This window comes from Ylistrum balloti, unplaced genomic scaffold (assembly GCF_031769215.1).
Source record: "Ylistrum balloti isolate Yb309-2 unplaced genomic scaffold, AGI_CSIRO_Ybal_v1 Utg370792, whole genome shotgun sequence".
Taxonomy (NCBI): domain Eukaryota; kingdom Metazoa; phylum Mollusca; class Bivalvia; order Pectinida; family Pectinidae; genus Ylistrum; species Ylistrum balloti.
Window position 1 is genome coordinate 189,108 of NW_026782462.1, and position 16,436 is coordinate 205,543.

The window sequence follows — 16,436 nt, forward strand, 5'->3', positions numbered from 1 at the left end:
GTCTCTCGTTGTATTTTGAATGGGATATTACTATTTTAACTAAATATCATCACATGCATATCGTTGTCAATAGTACACCTTTGATAATAATTTGAAACTTGTGTTACTGCATAGCCATCCATAATTTATAAACATAATATTTTAATTTCTACTTAAGTAGGAATCATTAGCCTGTTTCATTTGTCCATAAATTTGACCGGATTAATATTAATCTGGACGTATGAATACAGTCTGTACAGATTATGTAAGGTTTGGGGGACCCTTAAACATATTCCCCTAAACACATATTCCCTTACACATATTTGGGGACCCTTAAACATATTTGGGGACCCTTACACATATTAGGGGACCCTTACACATATTTGGGGACCCTTACACATATTTGGAGACCCTTACACCTATTCCCTTACACATATTTGGGGACCCTTACACATATTTGGGGACCCTTACACATATTTGGGGACCCTTACACATATTCCCTTACACATATTTGGGGACCCTTACACATATTTGAGAACCCTTACACATATTTCCTTACACATATTTGGGGACCCTTACACATATTTTGGGATCCTTACACATATTAGGGGACCCTTACACATATTTGGGAACCCTTACACATATTTGGAGACCCTTACACATATTTGGGGACCCTTACACATATTCCCTTACACATATTTGTGGACCCTTACACATATTTGGATACCCTTACACATATTTGGGGACCCTTACACATACTTCCTTACACATATTTGGGGACCCTTACACATATTTGGGGACCCTTACACATATTTCCTTCACATATTTGGGGAACCTTACACATATTTCGGGACCCTTACACATATTCCCTTACATATATTCCCTTACACATATTTCGGGACCCTTACACATATTCCCTTACACATATTTGGGGACCCTTACACATATTCCCTTACACATATTTGGGGACCCTTACACATATTTCGGGACCCTTACACATATTCCCTTACACATATTCCCTTACACATATTTGGGGACCCTTACACATATTTGGGGACCCTTACACATATTAGGGGACCCTTACACATATTCCCTTACACATATTTCGGGACCCTTCCACATATTTCCCTTACACATATTTGGGGACCCTTACACATATTTTGGGACCCTTACACATATTTGGGGACCCTTACACATGTTTGGGGACCCTTACACATATTTGGGGACCCTTACACATATTTCGGGACCCTAACACATATTTCGGGACCCTTACACATATTTGGGGACCCTTACAGATATTCCCTTACACATATCTGGGGACCCTTACACATATTTGGGGAACCTTACACATATTTGGGGACCCTTACACATATTTCCTTACACATATTTGGGGACCCTTACACATATTTCCTTACATATATAAGGGGAACCCTTACACATATTTCCTTACACATATAAGGGTAACTCTTACACATATTCGATGCTAATCTTTCAATAAAAGTAATCAATTTGTAAAACATAAATTGATAACGATGAATAATAGTAATATTTTGTTAGATAAAAATATGACATTATGATATGTTTTCCAAGTTTGTTATTTGCGTTAGACCTTGCAAATGTTGGCCCCTGCTACACATTATTGCAACCTTCCACAGCCTTAAAATGAAAATCTCCTACACGACAAAGAACGTCCATTGAGCGATTTTATAATAACTGCTTCTTGTTTAAGTTCTTGATGCCATGAATACATAGGTTACTGAGAAAGTCACAAAACACACACTGACATTTAAAAGATGGCTGCTGCCCTCTTTGGATAGAAACGGGAGACGACAGTAGAACTCAGTATAGATGTTATTCTTCCGCGCGGCTTTCGGAAAATTTCCATAAGTTCTAAAATTTATTGACAAAATCAATTATTACAATCAAATTATGTCTCTAATAGTGCTAATAACTGCAGGTATCAATTTGTTAAAAATGTCTTAGACCAAATATATAAGCTTTCAGTTTGGCTCTTGTCGATTGTATGGGATAATGAATGGAGTTTTTCATGAGAAGAATTATTCAACATTTAAATTTGTTTGAAGGACAATTCAATTTATCGCCCCATGAAATCGACAAAAGCAAGATTCAATGCTTAAGTGTATACGCAAAGTTAATACTGATCAGTGTTAAAAGGAAATCTATATCACAATGCTTGTTCAGAGAGGAAAATTTACACACTTTGGAAATATACAACATTTTTAATGACTAAATCACCACAGCCTTTACACGAAAGTGCAACCCTTCTACTAGTTTACACAAAAGGGGATTATATCACAATGTTTACACAAGAGGGGATTATATCACAATGTTTACACAAGAGGGGATTATATCACAATGTTTACACAAGAGGGGAAATATACCACAATGTTTACACAAGAGGGAATTATACCACAATGTTTACACAGGAAGGGAATATACCACAAGGCTACACAAGAGGGAAATATACCACAATGTTTACACAAGAGGGGAAATATACCACAATGTTTACACAAGAGGGGAAATATACCACAAGGCTTACACAAGAGGGAAATATACCACAATGTTTACACAAGAGGAAATTATACCACAAGGCTTACACCGATGGAAAATAATATTTTACAAAATTGGTTTTACACAAGAAAAAATACGCAACAATATTTACAGGCAAAGGAAATATATATCACAACATTGACAAACAATTAGACAAACAAAGGTACAATGTAAATTAACCACAATATTTACACTAAAAGGAAATATCCAAGAGTGTCTATACACAGGAGAAACTACAATACAATGTTTATAGGCTGGAGAATTATAAAATACAAACACGAGGAAATATACCAGAATATTTACACAATAAGAAAAATATCATTACGTTTACACACTAAGGGACATATACCACAATGTTTACAGACAATGGCAATACACTTACACACTCGAGGGAATAAACCACGAAATTTACAAGAGCACAACGGGGAAAAAATATAATAATATTACCGCATAGGGACAAAATACAACAGTGTTTACACAAAACATAAAAAACACGTCATGCGCAGGAGATGAATGCATGCTATAAATATATGAAATTCATTTCATCATTACAGTGATAATGAGGATCAAATCTTATCAATTCGATAGCAAATAATGCAGCGTTTCATATTTGATGTATCTAAAACAAAAGAAGATGAATTACAAACTGTGACGGGTTCATAGCTTTTGGTTTTTTACGATTTCCGTTCGATAAAAAAAGAGAAATTCAGCATAGTTATTTCAGCAAAGATACACATCATTATTGTTCTTCGTTAAGAAATAACTTTCATCACAAACAGATAAATAGTATTTGAATCACCTTTGTCACAAACACCAACGATATCTAAAAGTTAAGGTAACAAAATGTAAAACACATTCATGCACGGCATGTTTTGACCGTTTCTGATTGCCAGACGTTTCTAATATATCAAACTACTTCCGGAAGGGTCGTTAGTAAAAGTCAGACATGCATATAAATCGCTGTATCCGCTGTCCGCCAATCACTACGTCAGCTTCATTAATGTCAAAACGGATATGACATCACGTACTCTATTCTTAAATCGCGAATACAAAGAAAAAGGAATATCCCACAGACAATCTGGACAAACCTCATCATTGTAGATGTCACACGATCAGAATACATGCCAGGTTAATTTGATTTGTTTGTGTTTGCGTTGGCGCCGAAGAGCGTGACATGAGATTATCGTTATCACGTCATCGATGACGTGGTCCTTAATCTCGTGTTCTCCATGGTTTTCTGTCATGGTAACGACAAATGGTACAGGGTGAAAGTGGATTCTTACGGCGTTAGACAGATTCATAGAGACTGTGATAATATACCACAATTAGATATAAAATCTAATGCTGTGTCAACAGCAGTGAATAAGTCAGAAAAAAAGGCATCTCAACTGAGACGGCAAGGAACGCGATTCCACCTACTTAAAGCGGGATTTGACCATAGATATTCATGTCAAACCTTAGTTTCGAATCAAACCACTTCCATGTATATTTGTTTGCGATAACGTAGAATGCAGAGAAACGTATTTATCAAATTCCCATTAAAACTTGATGTTGAAAGTGTGTTAGACAACCTTTAGCTGTACGTTGATAGGATACCTATGCAGGATTTTAATCACTTTCTGACGTATAAACCATTACTTAGTCTGGGGGTTATTATTCCCGTAGTCCTGTCATTCTCGCTAGGTTCCACTGTAATCCGGATTACTAATAAGACAGAAGGATTGACAGCACATGTCTAACAAACCGAGGACCAGAATTGACAGATTTGGTGCCACTGTGGTACACAGATCGGCAATGCATCACACATACCAACTCAGAAACTCAGATGATAGAATCGATTGCTGTACGGCTTATATTAAAGCGCAATTTCCTTATAAGCAAAGAGTTTATCAAATCGAAAACATTATACCAACAAAACTCTCTGAATTATAAAGAATGACATGATAAATGAGTTGTTAGGGTATTGATGCCACGTTGGTTTAAACATACTGGATATTCTGGTAGGTCAGTACTGTATAATCATGCTTCAGTATTACAATCATTCAGATAGCCTATTACTGTTTAAGATACGGACCTTCCTTGTTTATAATGAATTCTTCAACTCCAATTCTGGTGGTTCTTGGTATCATAAACCCAGCACGTCAACAAATCAAACTTTTTGTTGAAAATATATGCGTTTAATATCGGTAGGAATTAGAATTTTAGTGTTGTATTGTGATGTTGTCTTACATACAAAATGAAAAAACAAAACTAGAAAATCATTGATTATATAATACCATTGTTTTGTTAAAATAAATGGTGATCAGAAAATTGCCGATCCTGATCTGAAGATCTGACGATATCACTCTGCAAGTCGAGTCATTAATGAAATATAAACAAATAAGCTCTAGATTACGCCGTAAATCCCATTTAGTTACTTGTTCTAATTACAAAAGCAATGAAACACTGAAATGATACGATGTACGATAACAGCTGGTTACCAGTGCATAGAGTAGTAAATTTAAATCTGGACGTTTTAGCCACAACAACAACAGAAAACTAAACGATCGGATTGGCTTAACAGTATTATCTTTATAATCCGGCATTCTTGTAAATAGATAAATGTTACCATTTTCGTTAACTTAAATGGCCTCCAGCACAATTGCACCATAATTCTTCCCTTTCATTAATTCTTATCTAGATTCCCCGGTATCGTACGATGATAATTTATAGGAAATAAATTGAAAAGTGTTTCAGCGATGTGGTATTAATCAGTTACTTGTTAATACTTATACTTGTCTGTCTTCTCTATCGTGTGCTACAGTTACATGTAAGTAACAGCTCGATCTCTTGTGAATCATTAACAACACCGAATTTTCAGCTGAGATTAAATCTCTCAGACAATGGACTTACAACTCTCTTTCGCGCGTGGACATCGATGCAACCAACTGATACGCTACGTAATATATCGTCACATACTTTTTTTTTGTTATAACCCGACAGAGAGGGCATGAGAATCGTACCTCCTGGCCTAGTATACAAGCTGTTTTTAGGCTAAACGTACTCAGTACGCATAGCCTATTGCGACGGCCTTTCAGACAAAATTTACCGATCCTGGCCTTCTCATTGGCTGATATATCGAAAAGAGTTAGAGCCCTCTAGTGGCAATTTTCTGCTTAAATAATGCCGCACTTTTTCAAATCGATATTTTAAAAGCATCCAAAATTAGTTTATTTTTTTGATAACAATACGATTACTATATATTTCAAAAAAGAAGCACAGTGTTGTTGAACTATTGATAAATTTTGAACAATATATTTTACGGAATTCTTGTCATGACGTAAGCGTACAGAACACTGTACGTGCGCGTTGGCGCCATGATAAGCAGCTAGTCTGGGAGCTTGATTTGAATTATCAACCAACAGCACTTATAAACAAACAAAACTTACAAACAGAACATCAATTTTGCTTTAATCATTGTCGTTGTGGCAATATCGTCTTAATATATAACATCACTTTACCTCATTAGACGTCACAAAATTGGACTATTCGTCCCACGCGCACACCTGCCGATATGACACTTTTTCAGGTTTTTCACACCCACCGCAATGACACCTTTTCAAGTTTTTGAAGATAAAAAGTTTGCGCTTCGTAGGCAAGTTCATTTGGTGCTCATGATTTATGAATAATATATTTTTAACACTAAACTGATCATGATGTTGACTTTGTTATAACTTACATTTTTTGTCTTTTAGTTTTATTTGATGAAGGTTGATTGTGCTGATTTCTCCAGGTTTGTTAATGTGTATCAAAGTTCCTTGAAATGAAAATATTCCTTCAAACAAAGCGCTTATTAAAATAAACAAAATATTCATTTTTATAATTATCAATTAACTAGAACGGAATATTTCCATAACATATCTATTAATTTAGCGTGTCATTGTGACATTATCTAATGCATTGGAGATCAGAAATAATAGTAGCTATAGTGAATATATTGTAAATTTTGTATATATATGGAAATCTGGTTTAATCTCATAGAACTATGTCTTTATAGACATAATTACTGGAAGAAAAGTCTAACCATGATACTTCAAGGAAGATATGCATGTAAATATATTTAATGTAATTACTTACACTTTTATCTATCCAAAATGCTGTGTACACCTTATCTACTTTCCACAACTACAAATATAAGTTTAATAAGTAAGGACTATTACTTTGCAATACATTCAAAATAAAGAAGTAGGTATAAAGTCCGCTCGATTTGTCTAAATCCTCATATTGATAGCATAGTAATTGCAACATCTTGGGTATTTCAAAGATTTTATTTAGTCAACTTCATCATTGAGCTATTTATCATTTGGCTTGTTGGCGATAAATATATGGTTGTGCGTATTTTGTTATTTTTTTTTTTTTTACCTATTTTGATGTATTTATTGTCGTCAAATTTGAAATAAGAATTAAAGAAGATATAAAATCGCTTAAAATTAAGAAAAATAGTCTCTGGTTCTCTTATTTTAGTAATTTTTGCATTCCAAAGTGTAGGAGTATGGGGAAAGTAATATAGCTTAGCGGTTATTTGAACATTTTTCAATACGTTTAGCCTCTCAGTACTTTCAGTACTTTGATTATATATGTGGTGGCTAAACATGTAATCTCTTCTCTCCTTTCTTCCTGATGTCTCTCTCGACATATCCCGTTTTGACGTCCAAACAAGTGAGCCTTGTTATTGCTTCAGTCCTTTGGACGTGACACAACGGACATTGTACTTAGTGCTCCCTGTTGTTCGCTCAACATTTAACTAGGAGAGACTTGGCTAGTCTGATGTCGATATCACGTGACCAGGTAGAGTGTAATATATATCGTGTCCAGATAGGTATCATACATATAACTACATGCCTAAATTAACACTTACTCCCCACAAGTCTATACTTAAATCCTTCAATCTGATACAAGAAATGGTATCTAGGTCAGTGAGGAATAGATGTTAATTTCGAAATTGTTTGATAAAATTAACAATAATAAATTTTAGGATATTTTGTTACCTTAACGATGCTTTGTTATAGATCCATGACAGTCAGGACGATTCACTGTAGTTCATCTTAATTTAGAATATATTGTCATAAATTTAGAATATATTTTGTCATAAATTTAGAATATATTTTGTCATAAATTTTGTCATAAATTTAGAATGTATTTTGTCATAAATTTAGAATATATTATGCCAACGTACACAGTTTACATTTTCTTATTTCCTGATATTTTTCATTCATAATATTGATCACAAGTAGCTCAGGAACATTTTAACAACTACGTTAAAGCATTGTATTGGATATTGGAATCGGCACAAAAAACAAAAACAAAAACAAAAAACAAAAAACGAAAACAAAGAAAAAAACATACAAGGCGTTAGCTGAGTAACAAAGGTGCATGTTAGCTAGAAAAATTACATGAAGATGTTTTGTAGACGTGTAGATCATACAACTAAGTCCAGATATTTATGTTTATTTCCCGTTTCATTCGTTTAATTCCTGTTGATATAGTTATATCGAATCTAGGCTTTGTGAATGAATACCAAAATAATGTTATCTTATACAGCTGTTATTTGTTAGTCACACAAGAACTAAAGTCGACAAGGTAGTCATAATATGTTTCCAATCATACAAAGAAACTATTACACTAAGCTTGTTAGTCGCTGTCGGGATGTAGGACATATTTACATTAGACATGATTTATCAATAATGTTTATCAATATCGTGATCTAATTCTGAAGCTCTACCCGTAAGGTTAATTTGTAACATTGCGTTCAGGTCATAATTTACAATGAAAGTTTGGATAGAAATCAAATAAATCTATGGTTAACATTTTGTATTCAAATAACAATACATGATGTTTGTCTCACGGCACTAGACGTGAAAACTAAAAGTATGGAATACCGACTGTTTACCAAGCCGACTGCAGCTTTGTAGTCATACCATCACATATCAGCTCTGTCATCGTTTACACGTGAATGAGTTACGATAACTGAATAAAACGATAAACGTAGGGAAACTCTGGCCTTTTCAGGAAAAAACTTATCTGTACAGATTTTTGTGGAGTGATAAACAAATAGCGAGTTCCTCCTGAAAACATCTACATATACAAAATGCTAAGAACGAAAGTTTTGTCACTTAAATATAACATTTCTATAGGTGCTTCAATTTACTGTTCTTAATCTGCTTCTGATGTTATCCTAACACCTCTATATCAGTGTCAGACGTAATTGTGGGGAACTATTCCAAGACTTCACTAAACCGTAACCATCCTTACTCTAGAATGGTCCATGTCCTATCTCTTTGGAAACACCCTGTAACCCAGACAATACGGGAGACTTGACACAGTAAATGACTTCGCTAAACCTTACCCATCCTTACTCTAGACTGGTTCGTGTCCCATCTCTTGGGAAACACCCTGTAACCTAGACAATACGGGAGACTTGACACAGTAAATCACGTCACTAAACCATACCCATCCTTACTCTAGAATGGTCCACGTCCCATCTCTTTGGAAACACACTTTGATTTCCCAGACAATACGGGAGACTTGACACAGTAAATGACTTCGCTAAACCTTACCCATCCTTACTCTAGAATTGTTTGTGTCCCATCTCTTGGGAAACACCCTGTAACCTACACAATACGGGAGACTTGACAGTAAATCACGTCACAAAACCTTACTCATCCTTACTCTAGAATGGTTCATGTTCCATCTCTTTGGAAACACCCTTTGATTTCCCAGACAATACGGGAGACTTGACACAGTAAATGACTTCACTAAACCTTACCCATCCTTACTCTAGAATGGTTCATGTCCCATCTTTTGGGAAACACCCTGTAACCTAGACAATACGGGAGACGTGACACAGTAAATGACTTCACTTAACCTTACCCATCCTTACTCTAGAATGGTCCATGTCCCATCTCTTTGGAAACACCCTTTGATTTCCCAGACAATACGGGAGACTTGACACAGTAAATGACTTCACTAAACCTTACCCATCCTTACTCTAAAATGGTCCATGTCCCATCTCTATGGAAACACCCTGTAACTTAGACAATACGGGAGACGTGACACTGTAAATGACTTCACTAAACCTTACCCATCCTTACTCTAGAATGGTTCATGTCCCAAACACCCTGTAACCTAGACAATACGGGAGACTTGACACTGTAAATGACTTCACTAAACCTTACCCATCCTTACACTAGAATGGTTCATGTCCCAAACACCCTGTAACCTAGACAATACGGGAGACGTGACACTGTAAATGACTTCACTAAACCTTACCCATCCTTACACTAGAATGGTTCGTTCTTCCATCTCTTTGGAAACACCCTATGATTTCCCAGACAATACGGGAGACTTGACACAGTAAATGACTTTGGTTTACTTTTCGTAATGCATAAATCTGACAATTGAATCAAGCCAAATACTGTTTCCTTTGTGGATGATGATTTCTACAGTCTATTGGTCAAGTCTGACTGATGATTCACATCGATTTGCTGACTCCACTGTGTACTTGTGAATATTGTATATTGTTATCTAATCAAGCGGTGCGACCAGTGAAATATTTTGTGAAAATGGCATAGCTTTTATAACATATATAGAGATATTAATCATCACATGGTCTGCTTTAGTTTGCTTGTTAAAGGATTTCTTATATTTGGGGATCAGACACGTATAGTTATAATGTGCTATGTAAAATGCATATTTATGCATGGGATGCATACGTGTACAATTATGTATTGTAACAACAGAATGCGATATATCTACTACCAGTTAGAGTCATATAGCCACTTGTTGTCTGAAGCTATCCACCACATCATTTTAATTGATTCCTACTTTTTGTATGTTGAGAACACTGATGGTTATATATTTCCTATTAATTAAACATTAGACATCCCTCCCTTACATTTTTAAGACGTAGTATACATACTGTAATACAATTTTCAAATCTCTGTCACGCAGGGAATGATATGCTGCTTATCGTTATGTCGTTATTATTGCTACAAACAACCGCTTTTCTCATTACATCTAAAATCTTCCTCGTCAGCGCTAGCGCCTAACCTTGGTGTTTTGTTCATTAAGGGTTCAACCTCCTGACATCATTATACCTGTAAATATTCGCCTGAGTACTAAGGGGTCCGCCAACGTCATACAAACAGTATGTAGTGAAGATTTACTAAATTTTAATACTTCTTTCATATTTTATTAAAACAAATATCACTATATTAAGCAGCAGATCAAAATCTGATGATCAATACAGTAAATGTACATAATCAATGTAAAATATAGTCCAAGAAACTGGTAAGATGTCCAGACACGATATGTACAACAAGGACAGGAACATTAAAATAAGAAAACAAAACAACTCTAGAATATATAGATACTGATCACGTCTTCTAATCCATACAATACTTAACAAACTGTATACCTTACACACAAGTTACCGGTATGTGTTCGTACCAGTTTTGTTCAGTAAATGCTTTTTTATGTTAAAAAAAAAAGACACGTCAGACTCTTCTACACCAGCCACGCGTCTCTATCTTTTCCTGCAACGAAACCAACATGGACAGCTTTCCACTAAGCCGTATGATACGCGAGGTTATTTAAAATTTCTATACTGTGAATTTTCCATTTCTGGATAGCAACAATCCTGCATCCCCAACTTATGGCATTCACATGCTGCACTTAACTCGATATTCAAAGGTCTGTTCCCATTATTACATTTATCGAGTAAGAAATTATCAACTAACGGAAAAACTTGAAACGCAGGGTTCCAAAGGATGCCATACCGATCTCATTGAGATATATTCTATTTCATTTTGCGATATTAAGCTGGACGTGTTTGATGTTCGTTAGATTGCCTGGTGGTTCCATTGTTGTATAATTTGTTCTCATTTGAGAACATGACAATCTTTAAATTACGTATTGACATGGAACGATGGTGGTTTGTTCACATTTTACCGAAAGGATATCAGAGACAACATTGCTAAGTCGAAAAAGTTCTAATGCGTAAATTCAAAATTGTTTTACTTAGTAGTCCTACTAACTTCATTTTCTCTGACAAAGACAGAGTTACGACATTTCCATGGTATGGTTTCTGCTTCTCGCGATTTCAATCGAATTGACAGTCGGTCAACAGCAGGGGATGATGGACGCGAGACACCCGAACTATGTCATTGTAAAACGACATGACCTCAATTTGTTTATCAAAGGCCCGGCTGGTGAAGATCGATGGTGTATTTCACATTTATCCCGGCGGACAGAGACTTGACAAAATAGTCTTATATGTGACGTCCAGAATGGTAACCAGGCGTCAACTTTGACAACCAATCAATACAACTCACAAGTAAATAAATCGCAGTCGGTCAGTATCCCTGTTCCTGTTTCTTGGCGGTCATTATCGGGGAATGCGTCACACAGGATGTCCGACTGTCACTCTGATAGGACCCTATGCAAAACTACTCCTGGCTTCATATTTCTGGTGGTACTGGATTTACGTGCAATGAATACATACATATAGCCTCATTCCTGGGAATGACGTTATTAACCAAATGGACTATTCTGTGACGTCACTCTGACTTTTACCGTTGACGTCCAATTAATTGATATCGGCATTAATTTTGTCTATTCGTGGATTGTTAAAGATAAGAAACTAGAATTATCTTGTCGTGAACATGTGTTCAAGTTTAACCTGTGATTTTTTATTTACACCAATATCACTTGACAACTTTCCGATTTCATATCAAATTAGATTTGTCGTTTCGTCATGAACCGGATATCAATAACAAATATGTTTAAAACACGAAGATATGCAAAAGAAAACACATTTTGTGGCTATTGATGTCGGTAAATTTTAAACGGAATCGAATTTTGGACTCAAAGTTTACTCAATACGCTAAGTTAGCGTGTATAGATTACTTTTGATTTTGTTAAATAAAATCTCTATAAAATATGCTTAATGAAATTATTATTGTATGTCTACCAAATATGTTAATGCAAGAACTTCCGATATATTCACTAACTCATGCTATTCGATATTGCTGAGAATAAAAGAGTTCCTCGGGACATGAGAATCTCTCGTTATTGAAACCAGTGCCAATCGAAGAGAACATTAACGCAATTCAGGGTGAGATACATAAAAATGTCAACGTGGCAGTTGATTGCGAGATGTCGAAATCCGATGTCTTCTGTATTTATCACGATGCCCTGGTGAAGGTTTTAAAACGGTCGTCCGATCACCGACAGCATCGATACTTGAGAGGATATGGAATCACCCGGGACTACAAAGGCGTTAATTCTTCTGAACAGAGACCTGACGCACGTCATAGTCAGAGAAACATCGCAGTAAATAGATTATTACGTGTCTTTCGATCAAAACACATATATCAACAAAATGTTAGTTTCGCATAACTCTAATTTCTGTATTTCGTGAATGTTGTGCTATGGTATTTTTGTCTCTTTTCTGTTGTGCTGTTCGAATGAGGATGATTCTTTAGTGCTGAATAACTTTAAGTGTGTAAACGATATACCGACTGAGTGATGATTCTGTAACTTTGTGTTGACGATATACCGACTGAGTGATGATTCTGTGACTTTGTGTTGACGATATACCGACTGAGTGATGATTCTGTAACTTTGTTTTGACGATATACCGACTGAGTGATGATTCTGTAACTTTGTTTTGACGATTTACCGACTGAGTGATGATTCTGTGACTTTTTGTTGACGATATACCGACTGAGTGATGATTCTGTGACTTTGTGTTGACGATATACCGACTGAGTGATGATTCTGTAACTTTGTGTTGACGATGACTGAGTGATGATTCTGTAACTTTGTGTTGACGATGTACCGACTGAGTGATGATTCTGTGACTTTGTATTGAAGATATACCGACTGAGTGATGATTTTATAACTTTGTGTTGACGATATACCGACTGAGTGATGATTCTGTGACTTTGTGTTGACGATATACCGACTGAGTGATGATTCTGTTACTTTGTGTTGACGATATACCGACTGAGTGATGATTCTGTGACTTTGTGTTGACGATATACCGACTGAGTGATGATTCTGTGACTTTGTGTTGACGATATACCGACTGAGTGATGATTCTGTGACTTTGTGTTGACGATATACCGACTGAGTGATGTTTCTGTGACTTTGTGTTGACGATATACCGACTGAGTGATGATTCTGTGACTTTGTGTTGACGATATACCGACTGAGTGATGATTCTGTAACTTTGAGTTGACGATATACCGACTGAGTGATGATTCTGTAACTTTGTGTTGACGATATACCGACTGAGTGATGATTCTGTGACTTTGTGTGGACGATATACCGACTGAGTGATGATTCTGTAACTTTGTGTTGACGATATATGATGATTCTGACTTTGTGTTGACGATATACCGACTGAGTGATGATTCTGTAACTTTGTGTTGACGATATACCGACTGAGTGATGATTCTGTAACTTTGTGTTGACGATGACTGAGTGATGATTCTGTAACTTTGTGTTGACGATATACCGACTGAGTGATGATTCTGTAACTTTGTATTGACGATATATCGACTGAGTGATGATTTTATAACTTTGTGTTGACGATATACCGACTGAGTGATGATTCTGTGACTTTGTGTTGACGATATACCGACTGAGTGATGATTCTGTGACTTTGTGTTGACGATATACCGACTGAGTGATGATTCTGTGACTTTGTGTTGACGATATACCGACTGAGTGATGATTCTGTGACTTTGTGTTGACGATATACCGACTGAGTGATGATTCTGTAACTTTGTTTTGACGATATACCGACTGAGTGATGATTCTGTGACTTTGTGTTGACGATATACCGACTGAGTGATGATTCTGTAACTTTGTGTTGACGATATACCGACTGAGTGATGATTCTGTGACTTTTTGTGGACGATATACCGACTGAGTGATGATTCTGTGACTTTGTGTTGACGATATACCGACTGAGTGATGATTCTGTGACTTTGTGTTGACGATATACTGACTGAGTGATGATTCTGTAACTTTGTGTTGACGATATACCGACTGAGTGATGATTCTGTGACTTTGTGTGGACGATATACCGACTGAGTGATGATTCTGTAACTTTGTGTTGACGATATACCGACTGAGTGATGATTCTGTAACTTTGTGTTGACGATATACCGACTGAGTGATGATTCTGTAACTTTGTGTTGACGATATACCGACTGAGTGATGATTCTGTGACTTTGTGTTGACGATATACCGACTGAGTGATGATTCTGTGACTTTGTGTTGACGATATACCGACTGAGTGATGATTCTGTAACTTTGTGTTGACGATATACCGACTGAGTGATGATTCTGTAACTTTGTGTTGACGATATACCGACTGAGTGATGATTCTGTAACTTTGTGTTGACGATATACCGACTGAGTGATGATATTTTAACTTTGTGTGGACGATATACCGACTGAGTAGTGATTCTATAACTTTGTGTTGACGATATACCGACTGAGTGATGATACTTTAAATTTGTGTTGACGATATACCGACTGAATGATGATTCTGTGACTTTGTGTTGACGATATACCGACTGAGTAGTGATTCTATAACTTTGTGTTGACGATGTACCGACTGAGTGATGATTCTGTAACTTTTTGTTGACGATATACCGACTGAGTGATGATTCTGTAACTTTGTTTTGACGATATACCGACTGAGTGATGATTCTGTAACTTTGTGTTGACGATATACCGACTGAGTGATGATTCTGTAACTTTGTGTGGACGGTATACCGACTGAGTGATGATTCTGTAACTTTGTGTTGACGATATACTGACTGAGTGATGATTCTGTAACTTTTTGTTGACGATATACCGACTGAGTGATGATTCTGTAACTTTGTGTTGACGATATACCGACTGAGTGATGATTCTGTAACTTTGTTTTGACGATATACCGGCTAGGTAGTGATTTTGTGTTGACGATTCTGTAACTTTGTGTTGACGATATACCGACTGAGTACCGATGATATCTTTGTGTTGACGATATTGAGTGATGATTCTGTAACTTTGTGTTGACGATATACTGAGTGATGATTCGACTGACGATATACCGACTGAGTGATGATTCTGTGACTTTGTGTTGACGATATACCGACTGAGTGATGATTCTGTGACTTTTTGTTGACGCAATACCGACTGAGTGATGATTCTGTGACTTTGTGTGGACGATATACCGACTGAGTGATGATACTTTAACTTTGAGTTGACGATATAACGACTGAGTGATGATTCTGTAACTTTGTGTGGACGATATACCGACTGAGTAGTGATTCTATAACTTTGTGTTGACGATATACCGACTGAGTGATGATACTTTAACTTTTTGTTGACGATATACCGACTGAGTGATGATTCTGTGACTTTGTGTTGACGATATACCGACTGAGTGATGATTCTGTAACTTTGTGTTGACGATATACCGACTGAGTGATGATACTTTAACTTTGAGTTGACGATATAACGACTGAGTGATGATTCTGTAACTTTGTTTTGACGATATACCGGCTAGGTAGTGATTCTGTAACTTTGTGTGGACGATATACCGACTGAGTATTGATTCTGTGATTTTGTGTTGACGATATACCGACTGAGTGATGATTCTGTAACTTTGTGTTGACGATATACCGACTGAGTGATGATTCTGTGACTTTGTGTTGACGATATACCGACTGAGTGATGATTCTGTAACTTTGTGTCAACGTTCAACTGTTAGTTCACATCTCGTTTCTATATATTGAACAACTTAAAGCTGATTATGTACTTTTTAGCTTTCAAATAATATCAAG